At 37.1% G+C, this 18,209-nt stretch overlaps 1 pseudogene across 1 annotated transcript; it reads right to left on the reverse strand.

The window, feature by feature from the left end:
* Nucleotides 1-16,267: 16,267 nt before the first annotated feature.
* On the reverse strand, nucleotides 16,268-17,175 carry LOC308419585 (cyclin-dependent kinase 4-like; annotated as a pseudogene). Its single transcript has one exon. The product of its transcript is annotated as a cyclin-dependent kinase 4-like (transcript).
* Nucleotides 17,176-18,209: the final 1,034 nt, after the last annotated feature.

Consider the following 18,209-nt stretch of genomic DNA (forward strand, 5'->3'; position numbering starts at 1 on the left):
TCTATAATAAGAAAAGGCAATCTAAGTTGTTCCTTAATTAAGACTCTTACAGTGGAAGTAGTGATGGGAAATTAATTTGGCAGCCTAAATTAATGTGCTATAATTTAACAATTACTTCTAATTTATTTGGTGAAGCTAAGCGAGTATTGATTCATTTCTTCAGCCTCCTATGAGTAATCTCATTCAAAGTAAACAGTGCAAATTATTCAGCTCATTTCACATGGAAACTAACTTCATGCTGAATGGCAGATGTCAAAGTGCAATGAAGGAGATGGTCCAAATTGATTTTTTGATAAGTTAAAATTCTCACAAAACATCAACCAAATACTTGTTTTTTTTATTAGTTTTCAGAAAATGACTGCATTTTTGTGTAACAAGGAAACTAGAGAATCATCTAACCCAATCTAGAAAGAATCATAAGGAGAAAAGGCCAATTCTGTGGTCACAAAATCTTAATGTTTACCACTTTTATTGATTTCTGTATTAACTAGTGTTTTAAAACATTCAATAATTTTATTTATTGATACTTAGACCTGTATTATTGTGACTAAGCTGTAGCTAAGGAATAAACCTCAGTGTAACCCAGAAAGAAAGGGGGAGGGACAGGTGGCAGTCCATTTCCTTCATTGGTAGTCCTGAAATCTGCAGGTAATGTGATGATCCTTTATTAAGTCCCTCCATAATGACTCTAGGGCAGTCGTATGTGTGAGGAACAGCTTATCTTATGAGCTATAAAGTCATCCCATCCCTGTTTCTTTTATTTTTCTTTTGGGAAGCACTGAACTGGCTTCTTGCCTTGACAAGAAGTCAGATCCAGTATAATTTTTTTTTTCATTATAAACCACATTTTGATTCTCCCTAGAATCCCAGAGTGATTTTTGTTTTTAACTTTTAAAGTCCAATAGTCTTACTGAAAAATATATCATAGTTGACTTCTCTGGATTGATTTTTTTAATAGAATAAAAGATAAAATCACTTCACATGTAGTCCAAGATTTTTTTTTTTTTTTTTACTTTTGTGAAAGTTCTTCCTGAACTGTAGTGTTAAGCATTAGATTCCTTTAACTGAGATGTGGTTATTAGGGACTGGGCCAGGGGGACCTCTCCTGTATGTTGTGCTATATAACCAGTTTAACAATGTGTAAAATAATTACCTGAAAACTGAGTTCTTACTTAAAAGCTTTCGAGTACATATTAGGTAATGTTATTCAAAAGTTGAATGATTTTAAAATAGTAAGGGCATCTGGTTGTTGAACAGATATTATATAATATAGTTTAGTGGGTGTGCTCATTGCATGTTTAATATGATTGATAAATCAGTGTTATCTTTTTGAATAGTTAATTAGTTGATTGCTATAAAGAAAACTCATGCATCTGACAGTATTACTTCATTTCACCTCACTTGTATAAAGCCACTCCCTCACCATTATGTCTCACTTCTTTCTGTCAATTATATAAAAGGTGATTATAAACTATTAAGGAATAATTAAGAGTATTACAATGTATTTGTCCTAAAAGAGAATTTAAAATAACATATGTCAAATTTTTGATTTGCCCAAACTAGGGCAACAGAAATTTATAATGCATATCTCCAAATAATTATGTATAATCATTTTTTGCTATTTTTAAAAGTCACATGATAAAGAATTATTAAATGATAAGCTGAAGAATTGAGATTCTAGGATACTTGGCTTGGGTGTTGAATTACATAACTATACATGAAAGCCTAATTAAGAGCTAACACCGGAGCTTGATAGTCTGGATCTGACTGAGGAAGGTGCAGTAGCCTGTGCTATCTTTGAGAGACACATTTCACTGGAAAAGGTTCCCATACTTAGACAGTAAAAGGGAGGAGAGATTTATTAGGTGAACAAAATCCAAAAAAAGTAATGGGCATAACATTTCTGATTTTTGAGCAAGCAGACTTCAAATTAAAATTAGACAGAAGAAATAGAGCACACCATTTATACTAATAAAAGGAAAGCTTCACTAAGAGGTATGAAACACTGTGAAGACAAAATGGGAGGAAGATGGCTCAATAATAAGAGCACTTGTGACTCTTCCAAAGATTTTGAGTTCAGTTATTATCATCACATCCGTTGGCTCTCAATTATACATACCTGAAACTCTAGAAATCCTATGATATCTTCTTGCCTCCCCAGGTGCCACACACACACACACACACACACACACACACACTCACTCACACTCACACTCACTCACACTCACACACACACTCACACTCACACATACACACTCACACACACACTAACATTCACACACACTCACACACATACACACTCACACTCACACACACTCACATACACACACACTCACACACACACACTCACACTCACACACACACACTCACACACACACACTCACTGACACTCACACTCACACACACACTCACACTCACACTCACACATACACACTCACACACACACTCACATTCACACACACTCACACTCACTCACACACACTCACACACACACACACACACACACACACATACAGATTGGAAAAATGAAAAAAAATCAGTCTTAGAGAAGAAGATTGACAACTAGAAATGACAAATGTTGTGATTCTTAATTTCACAAGACAAATATTAATATGGAAAAATGTCACATAGGTATACAATACTTGAACGGTTTTAATAGATCCTTCTCAACATGAACTGAAATGAAAAACTAACAGAAATTTCAGAGTTTAATGATTCCATAGATTAAATAGTATTATCATGCACAAGCAGAATAGTCTATAGAAGTTAGAGTATACATTCTTTTTAAGAGCATATGGAAACTTTTGTAGAGTAGAAAATATTCTAGGTCACAAAATGACTCCTAACGAATACAAAATAATATAAAATTTTACTTTATTATGTAACAGTGAGAAAAGACTGAAAATGAATAGAAAGATAAATTACAGGTAAAGCTCAGGGCTGGGGTTGGTGCAATGGCATAACAGTTCAGAGCAACTGCTGCTTTTAGAGAAAATTTGGGTTTGGTTTCTAGCACTTGCACAATGGTTCACTATAAGGCTAGTCCCAGGGGATCCAACACCTGATTCTTTTCTCCATGGTCACTACAATCAATGGTGCACACAAAGATAGGCAGGCAAAACACGTATAAGCATAAGATAAATAATTTTTTTTTAAAAAAAGAATAGCAGATTGTTAGGATTTTTTTCTGAATTTTATTACACAATAAAGGAAAATCCATCACTAAGAGTGTTGATAGTGATCTGCAAAAGATTAATCCACCATTAAGATTGTAGATAGTGATCTACAAAAGATTAATATACCACAAATGCTTCATAAAGTCAGTGTTATCTTGAGATAGTGACAGAGACAGAGAAAGACAGAGACAGAGAGACAAGAGATAGAAACAGGAAAAGAAAAAGAGAAACCACACAAATACATGCGCACACACACACAAACACACACACACAGAGAGAGAGAGAGAGAGAGAGAGATAAAGACAGAGAGAAAGATGAACAGAGACCGAGAAAGAAATAGAGAAAGAAAAAGAAAGAGACACCCCCCACAAATGCACATACAGGAGATAGATAAAGACAGGGAGAAAAAAAAATTTTTACTAAAATACTAAACATAAAATACTGAAGAATAATTCTACTAAAATACTGAACAAGCATGATCACACTGCTCTCTTAATTAAAATAATGTTTAATATTTTACTAAAATCAACAAAACACAAAATAAATAGATAAAAGACATATAAATAAGAAAAATGTACTCAAATTATTCCTCATTACAGATGGTGAGATCATTTTCTTAAAGGACCTTGTATTTTTTTTCTAGAGACCTTTAAGATCTGATAAAATTGTTTTAACAAAAGAGCAGGATATAGACACATATTTATATATACCAGAAATAACACTGCCAAAAAAGAAATCAGGGAAAAGTACTCATTCTTGAGAAGAAAAAATAAACTAGAATTAGTTATTCAAAGTAGTTTAAAAAATATCTGCAATGAAAAGTCTAGTGCAAAGAGAAGAAACTAAACATGCAAGATAATGAAAATACCTGCCATGCACATTGACTAGACAAATTAATATTACAAAAATAGCTATATTACCAAAAGTGATTTATAGATTCAATATAATGCCCCTCAAAATATCTTATTGAGTTCAGTTATTACCATCACACTGGTTGATGATTGACTGATTGATTTGTGTTCATATTTGTGGCCATAGGATTGCCCTGTACTATACATGTGGATATCAGATTAATTGATTTCTTCTACTACATGAGTCCCGATGGTAGTCTCAAATCCTCAGGGTTCACAGAGAGCATTGATTCCTACTGAAAAATGACATGAGTCCACAATTAGACAATAAGAAAGGAAAACTTTAAAATTACTGAAACATCTTAAAACAAATATATATGGTAATTAGAAATGGAAAAACTAATGCTAAAGTGTCCCAATACCTGATATATCATAGTAACAAAAATTATATAATACTGGCACTAATGCAGACATACAGACAAACCAATGAGATGAAGTAGAAAATTCAGAAATATACCCACAGCTATAGCCAGTAAATCCTTTACAAAAATTTAAGAAAAAACTATACATTAGAGAGAAGAGCTACATCAGCATATAATGCTGGGAAACTAAGTATCCACATGGAAAAGATTTAAGTTGCATCCATATCTCCTACCTTATGCAAAAAAAAAAAAAATAGTTACAAGTGTATCACAGACTAGAAAAGTAGCTCAAAGGGTAAAAATTTTATAAGAGAGTAAAAACCTAAATTTGGATTGACAACCACTACATCAAAGCTAAGCAGAGAGACATAGGTCGTAATTCCAGCATGGGAAAAGTAGAGAAAAGCAGATCTCCAGAACACCTTGACAAGACAGTCCAGCTGAAAAAATTAACCTCAGGTTCCATGAAAGATCCTGCTTTAAAATATAAGGTGGAAAGTTACAAACAAGGTACTTGACATAGATTTCTACCTTCCACATACACAGGCACAGAAAAGTTCATCCACATACATACATACATAGAGAGAGAGAGAGAGAGAGAGAGACAGAGAGACAGAGAGACAGAGACAGAGACAGAGACAGACAGAGAGACAGAGAAAGACAGAGACAGACAGAAACAGACAAAGACAGAGATTCATACTAGGTACACGCACATGCATACACCACAAATATACAAACATATACATAAAAAGAAAGATCACAAACAGTCCACCCAGTTCCCACTCCAAAGAAGAAGTCCCATATTTCATTTGTCTGCCTAACTCCCACAGTGGACAGGTAAGTGCCTCCAAATACTGGCTACCTGACCCATATATCTTCTCTTCTATCCAGATTTTGTGCTTGTCCTTCTCCAGTTTCCATACATCCTTGTACTGGTAGGTAAGCAGTTCCTACACCATCAAGCCCAACCATTACACTCCCACTTAGACAACTATTTCCAGTTGTCCAAAACCTACAGCAAAAAGAAAAAGAAAGAAAGAAAAAAAAAAAAAGAAAAATAAAGGAAAAGAAAGAAAGAAAGAAAGAAAGAAAGAAAGAAGAAAGAAATGGAAAAACATGAAGACCTAAGACAGCACTTGTACTCCCAATATCAGTAATTTCATAAGAGTGAATCCCAATTGGAATGAGCTCAAAGAACTTTTAGGCTAAGAATTCTAAAGAATGGACTTCAGGACGCAGAGCGGAGCCTGGCCCAACCGCCAGCCAGAAAGGCAGCTCGTACAGGCTGAGCAACTGTGACCTGGAACAGATCTTAGGAACTTGTGTTCCCACCCAGAGACGACTTCAGGACGCAGAGCGGAGCCTGGCCCAACTGCCAGCCGGAAAGGCTGCTCGTACAGGCTGAGCAACTGGTGAGTGGGAGACCTAGGCTGCTGGGGAGCAGAAAGATTTCTGCGGAGTGCACACGGAAAGGGCACCCCCTGCCCTGACCTGCCCTGTCCTCCCCGATCCAGTGACCGGGAACAGATCTTAGGAACTTCTGTTCCCACCCAGAGACGACTTCAGGACACAGAGCAGAGCCTGGCCCAACAGCCAGCCGGAAAGGCGGCTCGTACAGGCTGAGAAACTGCGACCTGGAACAGATCTTAGGAACTTCTGTTCCCACCCGGAGACGACTTCAGGACGCAGAGCAGAGCCTGGCCCAACTGCCAGCCGGAAAGGCGGCTGGTACAGGCTGAGCAACTGGTGAGTGGGAGACCTAGGCTGCGGGGGAGCACAGGGATCTCTGTGGAGTGCACACAGAAAGGGCACCCCCTGCACTGACCTGCCCTGTCCTCCCCAATCCAGTGACCGGGAACAGATCTTAGGAACTTCTGTTCCCACCCAGAGACGACTTCAGGACACAGAGCAGAGCCTGGCCCAACAGCCAGCTGGAAAGGCGGCTTGAACAGGCTGAGCAACTGGTGAGTGGGAGACCTAGACTGCGGGGGAGCAGAGGGATCTCTGCGGAGTGCACATGGAAAGGGCACCCCCTGCCCTGACCTGCCCTGTCCTCCCCGATCCAGTGACCGGGAACAAATCTTAGGAATTTCTGTTCCCACCCTGAGACGACTTCAGGACACAGAGCAGAGCCTGGCCCACCTGCCAGCCGGAAAGGTGGCTCGGAGAGGCTGAGCATCTGTGACCAGGAACAGATCTTAGGAACGTCTGTTCCCACCCGGAGGCAACTTCAGTACGCAGAGCGGAGCCTGGCCAAGCTGCCACCTGGAACCTGGGTTGCCCGGGAGTAGAGAGATCTCTGCGGAGTGCACACGGAAAGTGTACCAGAGACAAAGACCAGATACAAGGGAAAGTCAAGAACATATCACTGACAACAAAATGGCAAGAGGAAAGAGAAAGAGTATATCCCAAGGAAACCAAGACAATCTAGCAACACCAGAAACCAGCTCTCCGATAGTAGCAAACATTGGAATTCCAAACACTCCAGAGAAAGAAGACACAAACCTGAAATCATGTCTCAAGACGCTGATAGAGTTACTTAAACAAGAAAGGGAGGAAAGGAAAAATATTCAGAAGCTTTTAAAGAAGAAACAAGAAAAACACTCAAAGAACTCAAAGAACGAGACGAAAACAGAACCAAAGAAATAAAGGAATAGAAGAGGGAAATTAAAACAGAAATTGACACAATAAAGAAAGCGCTAAAAGAGATAACCCTAGAGTCAGAACACCAAAATAAGAAATCAGGAGTCACAGAAGCAAGCATTTCCAACAGATTACAGGAGATCGAGGAGAGAATCTCGTGTGCAGAAGACAACATTGCAAAGATAGACAAAACAGCCAGAGAAGATGCAAAAAACAAAAAGCTCCTAACCCAAAATGTCCAGGAAATACAAGAGACAATGAGAAGACCGAACCTAAGGATAATAGGAATAAAAGAAGGAGAAGAGTATCAACTAAGAGGCACAGTAAATATCTTCAACAAAATCATAGAAGAAAACTTCCCTACCCTCAAGAATGAGATGACCACGAGCATAAAAGAAGCCTTCAGAACTCCAAATAGGTTGGACCAGAAAAGAAATACTTCCCTACACATAATAGTAAAAACATCAAGTGCCCAAAGTAAAGAAAGAATACTAAAAGCAGTAAAAGAAAAAGGTCAGGTAACATATAAAGGCAGACCAATCAGACTCACACCCGATTTCTCAACAGAGACTAAGAAAGCTAGAAGAGCCTGGACAGACATCATGCACTCCTTAAGAGAGCACAAGTGCCAGCCCAAGCTGCTATACCCAGCAAAACTATCAATCACCATCGATGGAGAGACAAAGATATTTCAAGACAAATCAAAATTCACACAATATCTGACCACAAACCCAGCACTACAACGAATTATAGATGGAAAACTCAATACAAGGAGGGAAAATACAGCCTAGTAAAAACAAGAAAACTCCTAAACAAGAAAACTAAAAGAAGAAAAAAACACAGACACAACTCAACCCAAAAAAGCAATAATGGCAGGAAACAGAAACAATTATTCCTTGATATCTATTAACATAAATGGTCTCAACTCCCCAATAAAGAGACATAGACTATCAGACTGGATACATAAACAAAATCCAGCCTTTTGCTGCATACAGGAAACTCATCTCAGAGACAGAGACAGACACTATCTCAGAGTAAAAGGGTGGGAAAAAAACTTCCAAGCAAACAGCTCCAAGAAGCAAGCTGGAGTGGCTATTCTAATATCGAATAAAGTAAACTTCCAACCAAAAGTTATCAAAAAAGATAAAGAAGGACACTTTTTACTCATTACCAGGGAAATCTGTCAAGAGGAACTCTCAATCCTTAACATATATGCTCCAAATAAAAAATCACCCATATTCATAAAAGAAACTCTACTAAAGCTCAAAAAATACATTTCACCCCACACAATAATAGTGGGAGACTTTAACACCCCACTCTCACCAATGGACAAATCAGGGAAACAGAAACTGAACAAGGACACTGCAAAACTAGCAGAGACTTTGAACCAACTAGAATTAAGAGATATATACAGAACATACTATCCTAAAGTAAAAGAATACACCTTCTTCTCACCACCCCATGGCACCTTCTCGAAAATTGACCACATAATTGGACACAGAACGAGCCTTCATCGATATAAGAAGATTGAAATACTCCCATGCATCCTCTCAGATCACCATGGTCTACGGCTGGGCTTTAACAACAACAAAGACAACAAAATGCCCACATACACATGGAAACTAAACAACGCTCTGTTAAAGAATAGCAGGGTCAAAGAAGAAATAAAGAAAGAAATTAAGGACTTTCTAGAATTCAACGAAAATGATAACACAATATACCCAAACCTATGGGATGCAATGAAAGCAGTATTTAGAAGAAAACTCATTGCCCTAAGTGCTTCCAAGAAGAAACTGGAGAGAGCTCACATCAGCAACCTGACAGCACAGCTAAAAGCCCTAGAACAAAAGGAAGCAGATATACCCAAAAAGAGTAGACGGCAAGAAATAATCAAAATTAGGGCAGAAATAGACCAAATAGAAACAAAAAAAACCATTGAAAAAATCAACAAAACAAAGAGTTGGTTCTTTGAGAAAATCAACAAGATTGATAAACCCCTAGCCAGACTAATTAAAGGGCAAAGAGAGAGTATCCAAATTAACAAAATCAGAAAGGAAAGTGGTGACATAACAACTGAAACTAAGGAAATTCAAGAAATCATCAGATCCTACTACAAAAACTTATACTCCACAAAATTCGAAAATCTGGAGGAAATGGACGAATTCCTAGACAGATACAAGGTCCCAAAGTTTAACCAGGACCAAGTAAACCATCTAAATAACCCTATAACACCTAAAGAAATAGAAGAAGTCATCAAAAGCCTACCAACCAAAAAAAGCCCAGGTGCAGACGGGTTCAGTACAGAATTTTATCAGACATTTATTGGGGATATAACACCAATATTCACCAAACTATTCCAAAAGATAGAATCAGATGGAATATTACCCAACTCATTTTTTGAGGCTACAATAACCCTCGTACCTAAGCCACACAAAGACCGTACAAGGAAAGAGAACTTCAGACCAATCTCACTTATGAACATTGATGCAAAAATACTCAACAAAATACTTGCAAACCGATTCCAAGAACACATCAAAACCATCATTCATCATGACCAAGTAGGCTTCATCCCTGGGATGCAGGGATGGTTTAACATAAGGAAATCCATCAATGTAATCCATCATATAAACAAACTTAAAGACCAAAATCACATGGTCATCTCACTAGACGCTGAGAAAGCATTCGACAAAATCAAACACCCCTTCATGTTAAAAGTCCTGGAAAGAACAGGAATCCAAGGCCCATATTTAAACATAATAAAAGCAATATACAGCAAACCAACAGCCAACATCAAACTTAATGGCGAGAAACTTGAAGCAATCCCACTAAAATCAGGGACTCGACAAGGCTGCCCACTCTCTCCCTACCTATTCAACATAGTACTGGAAGTCCTGGCTGGAGCAATTAGACAGCAAAAAGAGATCAAGGGGATACAAATCGGAAAGGAAGAGATAAAAACATCACTCTTTGCCGATGACATGATAGTGTACTTGAGTGACCCCAAAAATTCCACTAGAGAACTCCTACAGCTGATAAACAAGTTCAGCAAAGTGGATGGATACAAAATTAACTCAAACAAATCAGTAGCCTTCCTATACTCAAAGGACAAACATGTGGAGAAAGAAATTAGGGAAAAGGTACCCTTCACAATAGTTACAAAAACTATGAAATACCTTGGTGTGACTCTAACAAAGCAAGTGAAGGACCTGTATGACAAGAACTTCAAACCTCTGAAGAAAGAAATTGAGGAGGATCTCAGAAAATGGAAAGATCTCCCATGCTCATGGATTGGAAAGATCAACATCTTAAAAATGGCCATCCTACCAAAAGCAATCTACAGATTCAATGCAATCCCCATCAAAATTCCAACCCAGTTCTTCATGGAATTGGAAAGATCAATGTGCAATTTCATATGGATTAACAAAAGACCTAGAATACCGAAATCCATCCTAAACAAAAAAAAAAAAAAAAAAAAAAAAAAAACATCTGCGGGAATCACTATCCCTGACCTCAAGCTATATTACAAGGCAATTGTGCTGAAAACTGCATGGTACTGGTACAGAAATAGGCAAGTGGATCAATGGAATAGAATAGAAGATCCAGAAATGAGCCCTCATGTATATGGTCACCTGATTTTTGACAAAGGAGCAGTAAACATTCAATGGAAAAAAGACAGCCTATTCAACAAATGGTGCTGGTCCAACTGGCACTCAACATGCAAAAGAATGAAAATAGACCCGTTCTTATCTCCTTGTACAAAGCTCAAGTGTAAGTGGATTAAAGATCTCCACATTAAACCAGATACACTGGAACTATTAGATGAGAAATAGGGAAAACCTTAGAACACATAGGCACAGGAGAAAATTTCCTGAACAAAACACCAATGGCTCAAGCTCTAAGGTCAAAGATTAACAAATGGGACTTAATGAGATTGCAAAGTTTCTGTAAGGCTAAGGACATTGTCAAGAAAACAAAACGGCAACCAACAGAATGGGAAAAGATCTTTACCAACACCACATCAGATAGAGGCCTAATATCCAAGGTGTACAAGGAACTCAAAAAGCTAGACACCAGAGAATCAAATAACCCTATTAAAAAATGGGGTACAGAGCTAAACAAATTATTTTCAGTTGAGGAACACCGAATGGCTGAAAAACATCTGAGGAAGTGCTTGACATCCTTAGCCATCAGGGAAATGCAAATCAAAACAACCCTAAGATTCCACCTCACACCAGTCAGATTGGCCAAGATCCAAAACTCAGATGACAGCAGATGCTGGTGAGGCTGCGGAGAAAGAGGAACACTTCTCCACTGTTGGTGGGGTTGCAAGCTAATACAACCACTCTGGAAATCTGTCTGGCGATATCTCAGAAATTTGGATATTGTACTACCTGAAGACCCAGCTATTCCACTTCTGGGCATATACCCCAGAGACACTTTAATACACAACAAAGATATATGCACCACAATGTTCATAGCGGCTCTATTTATAATAGCCAGAAGCTGGAAGGAACCCAGATGTCCTTCAGAAGACGAATGGATACAAAAATTGTGGTACATATACACAATGGAATACTACTCAGCCACCAGAAACAATGACTTAACCAAATTCTTAAGAAAATAGCTGCATCTAGAGAAGATCATCCTGAGTGAGATAACCCAGTCACAAAAGAACAGACAAAATATGCAGTCACTGATAGTGGGATGCTAACCCCAGAGGCTTGCACTCCCCCAGAAACAACTCACAGACTGTATGAAGTCCAAGAAATAAAGAAAACAAAAAATATACATATATTCACAAAACAAGAAGACTTTGACTATTTCCATGTTGCGTTTTGTTTTGCATGTACTTTAAGCTTATTGCAACTAGTACGTTTTCAATGCATACTGTCAAGCCCTTGAAAAAATCAAGTACTGACTAAAAAACATATTCACATGGTTTTATGTAAAATTTATTTTAATGTCTGAAAAAACAGTACTGACAAAAATGTATAATTTTAAGCAAAAAATGTTTAAAATCTTTACATTTATCTTTGTTTTGCAAAATAAAGTCGTTTAAAAAAAAAGAAAAAATACTAGTAAGTTTTAAATGCATACTTTTAAACCTTTAAGAAAATTGAATATGAACAAAAATATATTCATATAGTTTTATGCAAAAATACTTATAAAATCTGTACATTTATATCTTTTTTTTAAAAAAAATAAAGCTATTTAATTTAATAAAAACTAAAAAAAAAAAAAAAAAAAAAAAAAAAAAAAAAAAAAGAATTCTAAAGAATGATACAGTTATATCCCAAAAAACCCAGGGAAGACAAAACAAACAGATAAATAAAATGAGGGAGTCGGTACAGGATATAAAAATAAAATCTGCCAAACACATAGAATGACTACAAAAAAGCCAATATGAAATGATTCTTGAAAAAATAAACTTAGTAAGCCAACTTACAAATAAACAGTGTAAAGTGTCACTGATAGAGTGGATCATGTGGAAAACAAAAACTAAGGCCAGAAAAATCCATGGAGGAACTGGATCATTTAGCAAAGTCTGACATGAATTGAGACATATAGGTGAAGAAGAAGTGATAGAGCTTTGAAACACCATAAAAGGACCTAAAATTTGGGCAGAAGAATAAGGAGAACAAAGTAAAACAAAAAAAAAAAAACAAAAAAAAAAAAAAAGAAAAAAAAGAAAAAACAAACAAACAAAACCATCACTGTGTTTATTTGTAGAAATATTTAGAGCCAGAAGAGCTTGCAAAGACAGATTCTCAGCTCTGAAAACTATAAATGCCTACCTAGAAAAAAAAACTATTTGCTAGAATTCAAGAGAAATAAAATGTTTCATAATAAAAAGAGAATAAAGGGATTTATGGCAATTATAGCCATATTGGGGAAAGAACTCAAAAGTCTGATATAAAGAACAAACACATTCCAGAAGTCACAGGGACTAAACAATAGCAAGTTTGAAATAAAAGTTGATCAAGGCAGTCTAAGAAAACTACAAAATATTAACCAAATAACAGCGATAACATACATATGTTAATGAATTGTCTTAATTATCCAATTAGGAAACGTAGAGTGGTAATTAAATTAGAATGCAGGATCCATCTTTTTCTGTTATCAAGAAACACACTTTACTGTCGATGAAAGACAGAATCTTAGGGCATTAGAATGGAAAAACGTATTCCAAGTAAATTGATCTAGAAAACATGCGTATGTGGCTTTTCTCGATTTTGAAAAAAAAAAAAAAAAAAACTAAATTATTCAGAAGAAATGGGAAAGGGCATTTCATGGTCATTAAAGAAAAGGGGTATATTACAATTCTAAACATTTATTCACTCTTAACAGAAGCATGCCACATCAAAAAGTATTATATCTCTGTGCTTGGTCTAATGCTGCTTGTATTACTTTAATTTGGTTCCTCAAAAATTGCACAAAAATCTCCACGTCCACACTTAAGACACCTGAGGGACCTTTCCCCCAATTGGATTTGATAGGTAAAAAAAGTTGCTGGCAGCCAAATGGCTGGGAAGGTTAGAGAGGGGCAGAACTTTTAGGATTCCTGAGATAGGGAAAGACAGGAAGGACTAAAGAAGGAGATTTGCCATGCCAGGGGACAGAGAGTGGGTGTTGGATAGAGAGCATAGCTACCATATAGGAGCCTGGGGAGGACTTTTCTAGCCCCCAAAATGTCTAACCAACTGGGTCCAGAGCAGCAAAGATAGAATGTAGGTTTTAGTAAGTAATAACTTGATGATATTGGAGAGAGGTGGATTAGCCACAAGGAGGTTAGGAAGTGGTCCAGTTATTGAGCTGGTTTAGGCATATCAAAATATAAAGTGTGTGTGTGTGTGTGTGTGTGTGTGTGTGTGTGTGTGTGTGTGTGTGTGTATGTGTGTGTGTGTGTGTGTGTGTGTGTCTCATTCAGAAACCCAGAACACTGAGGCAGGTAACAAGGAATGCTGCCACTACCAGGATAAATTTGAGTAGTTTAATTGGGTACTGCAACATCTCTGGGTAGAGAATGACCCCAATACAGTGAGAGTGAGTTATTTCAATGTTCCATCTTCATCTATAGACATGTTACCAAAACAATAACTGATTATAGAAACTTTGGAGTTAAATACCATCAAAAATCAAATCCAAACACTAAAGAATATACTTTCTTCTTAGAAGGCCACTTAAATTTCTACAAATTTAACTACATATTAAGACACCAAACAAGTCTCACCAAGGAAATATTAAAATGACAATCTGTATTCTATATGACCAAAACACACATAATTATATATAAACAACAATATGGGATACAGTACATAATTAAACTCATGGAAGTTAAGTAGCACAGTATTAAATGATACTTGAGTCTCTGAGGACATCAAGAAGAAAATATTTAAAATTCTAAGAATTGAAAGAAAATAAAAATACAGCATATCTAAATCTACAAGATGCAAAAAAGGCAGTGCCAAGAGGGAAGTTTATAGTACTTGGCATCTAGTTCACCAGTTCTAAGAGATCTCAATGTAATAACTAATATATTTGAAGGCCTTGGAAAGACAGGATGAAACAGCATTTAATAATTGCACATAGGAAAGGAAAAGAAGTAACCAAAATCAGGGCTAAAATTATTAAATAATAGCAAGCAAAAAAAACAATATAAATAATAAATTAAGAGTTAATTCTCTGTAAATATTTTTAAAAAACATTGATAAAGCCTCAGTTGAATTAACAAAAATAAATTTAAAGAAGATCAAAATTAATAACTAGCAACAATAAGAAAACATTGCAACAGGTGACAATAAAATTTAGAAAATCACAAGAACATCTTCTAAAAATTTATATTATGTAATACTCAAACCTCTAAAAGAAATGAATGGATTCCTAAATGTATACAACATATCCAAATTAAAGTAAGATAAAATAAATAATTTAAGCAGATCAGCAAACCTAAATGATCCTGAAGGATTAATAAAAAAATCTCACATCTTTAAAAATATTCAGGACCAGATAGGCGATTGCAGAAATAATCCACTTGATCTTCAAAGAAAGGTTACAACCAATGGATTTAAATCATTTCATTAACTAGAAAAAGAAAGCTCTTAAACCTATTTTATGAAGCCAGTATTGCCATTTTACTAAAACCAGATAAAGACAACATTAATAAAAACTGCAGAAGGAATTCCCTGATGAACATAAATGTATAAATTCTTCAAAAAATTCCGGCAAACAGAACTAAAGTTCATATAAAAAGAAATAATTTATCCTGACCAAGTTGGTTTCATTCAGAGATGCAGGGATCAGTCATAGGTAAATGTTGTCTATTAAATAAGTAAAACTAAAAAAAAAAAAAATGTTTAACAAAAATGAACTTCCCTTCATGATAAAAGTCATGAGATGATAGGGACAGAGACACATATCTCAACATACCAAGGCTACACATGATGAACCTGTAGTTAAAACGGTGCTAAATGGAGAAAAACTCATAGTTCCTGCCCAAACATGGTGAGGGTGTCTATTCTCTTTCTCTCTACTTCTTTTCAATATGAAGCTTAATATCTTAGCAAAAACAAAACAGTATCAGAACAAAATAAGGGTTGGAGAGAAGACTCAGTGGCTGGATGTATTCTGCTTTTGATGAGGGCTCAGGTTGGTTTCCTGCACAAACATGGTAGCTCGAAGACCTGTAACTTCAGTTTTCAGACATCCAACATTCTTTTGGCTTAACTGGTCATCGCACACACACGAACACGCTCACGCACATGCACACACGCACGCATGCGCACAGGCACACAGCAACTGCTACATATAAGGCTAATGGAACTTCATGGAAATGCGTCCAAGAACTTTCTAAGACTTGAGAGATGGTAGCTCTGAGTTGTACCTATGGAATCTCCCCCACCCCTCCTTGTTTTTTTTTTTTTTTTTTTTTTCCTGGATAAAATGATCCCAATATAAATCATGGATGGAAGAAAGCAGACATGCCTGCCCTTTAAGTGTAGAGAAATGGGGGTAGGAGGTAAGAGGTATAAAACTTGTAAGGAGAGGTAGGGAGTTGTCATTTAAGGCTTAAAATATTTCCTGTAAGAATATACACTGTAAAAACCTGGAGGACTCTCCACAGCCTTTGGGGAAGGCAGAGGCTGCAGCTTCAGCGGGGTTCTCTCCACTGAATGTCTCACTCAGGGTCACTTTCCTCCTTGTGCATGTCAGAGTGCCGCGGGCCCAGAAGGCAGAGATCTGTGTTATGTGGGTTAAAGGTCAGCATTTCCAGCAACAGCTGCCCCCAGATTCCTCCACCTCTGGGACCACTGATTGCACTGGCCGAAGACCTTTGAGGAAAAGGCTCCTCGAGGTGGAGATACCTCTCGAGGCTAGTCCTCTTCTGGAGGCTAACCAATGGGATCAAAGATTTTGCCCAACTTGTCAGCTTCAGAGTTCCTACAGAAGAGAGGCTTCCGACGAAACGTTTCTGCGAAGATATAACCAGTGCTCTACATGTCCACAGGTGTCGCTTATGTACGCTGCAAAAGACAACCTGGTATCAGAGCGTAACAGCCAAAGGAATGAGGACCTTCTGGTAGCTGTAGATTCTGGCTAGGCCAAAGTCAGCCATCTTGACAGTCCTATTACTTGTCAGTAGAATGTTCTCTGAATTCAGGTCCGGTTGAACAAGGTGTATAATGCAGTTTGCATGGGGAAACTCTAGGCTTCTTAGAAACTGACGCATCAAGTCCTTAATAGTCTCAACTGGCAAGCCAGGTGGAGGTGGTTTGCCCAGGTATTTCCTTAGGTCCCGGTCTATACACTCAAACACTAGAGTGACCTTGATGTCCTAATCAATTTGGGAAGTAGCACAGACATCCATCATCCGTACAACACTGGGATGTTCGAAGGCCTCCAACCTCCTTAACAAAGCCACCTCACAAAATGTGCTGACAGTAAGGCCCCTTCCAGCTGCTCCTCCATTAGGAACTCTCACATTCTTGAGGACAACAAAGAGACCACTGTAGGGATCTCAGCTTTGTACACCATCCCATAGGCACTGACACTTTCAGCCACAGGTTCATGTGAAGTGGTAGCCATTCACAGGGCAGGGGAACTTACACTTGGCCAAAAGCTCCTGAGGATTGTCCCGCGCAGCTGGATGCTTTGGGCCAGACAATAGACACAGCCAGCGATGGTACCTATGGAATCTTAACAATGAGTCCACTTAAATAAGACCTTCACAATGACACCCCAGTGTAGATGGGGAAATCTTTACCTTCCCATCTCTAGATGAAGAGCTATAGGCTGAGAGGGAGAATGAGTCCCTTGTGGGGATAAGATGCCTAAAAGGATGTTCAATTCAAGTAGTCAGTTCTAAATACAAATACATACAAGCAACATTAAATTAATTAAAGATTGTCCTTATGAATGCATATAGACATATATTATATGCATGTGAATTTATATATATACATGTCACAATTATAAAAATGAAGTTATTAAAAAGAAAGAGAGTGTGTAGGGGGAAACAAAAGAATAGTAGGAAGAAGACAACTATGAAGTAGAAATTATATACATACCATGGTTATAAATAAAATACTTAAAGTAAATATTAAAAATAAGAATAATTATATAAAATTATGAATGAAATGCTTAGTAAAATCGAAATGCCTATTGAGTCATTCACTCCTTTTACAAATATGTTACAGAAATAGTTTACAGATGCCTATTTGACCCTTATTCCATTCATTTTCTATGTTTTTCCACCCATCAAATGTCTTGAGAATAGGTAGGCCTATGAGAAATGTTTCCGTTTCTAAAATGTGCAAAGATTTGCATAATTGTTTTATGACTAATCATAAAAACCTATACTCAATTTGGAAGAGGGTCAGAATTTTACAACTCTGAACGTGAAGTTATTTTTCTCAGACAGAAATCCTGGAAGAGCCTGTCTCCCATTTCCATTGTAGGCTCTCTTCAGATTGATTTCTTCAAACTGGATTCTTCATTTCTTCTTTGGAACAAACAGTTGGTAGAACAACAACAACAACAAAAAAAAACTGCTTAGCTATAATTTGGTTTTTACTTCTGATGTTGTTACTTACTAGCTTCATGACATTGAAAATTTGTGC

Source organism: Micromys minutus, assembly GCF_963924665.1.
Source record: "Micromys minutus genome assembly, chromosome: 4".
Lineage (NCBI taxonomy): Eukaryota > Metazoa > Chordata > Mammalia > Rodentia > Muridae > Micromys > Micromys minutus.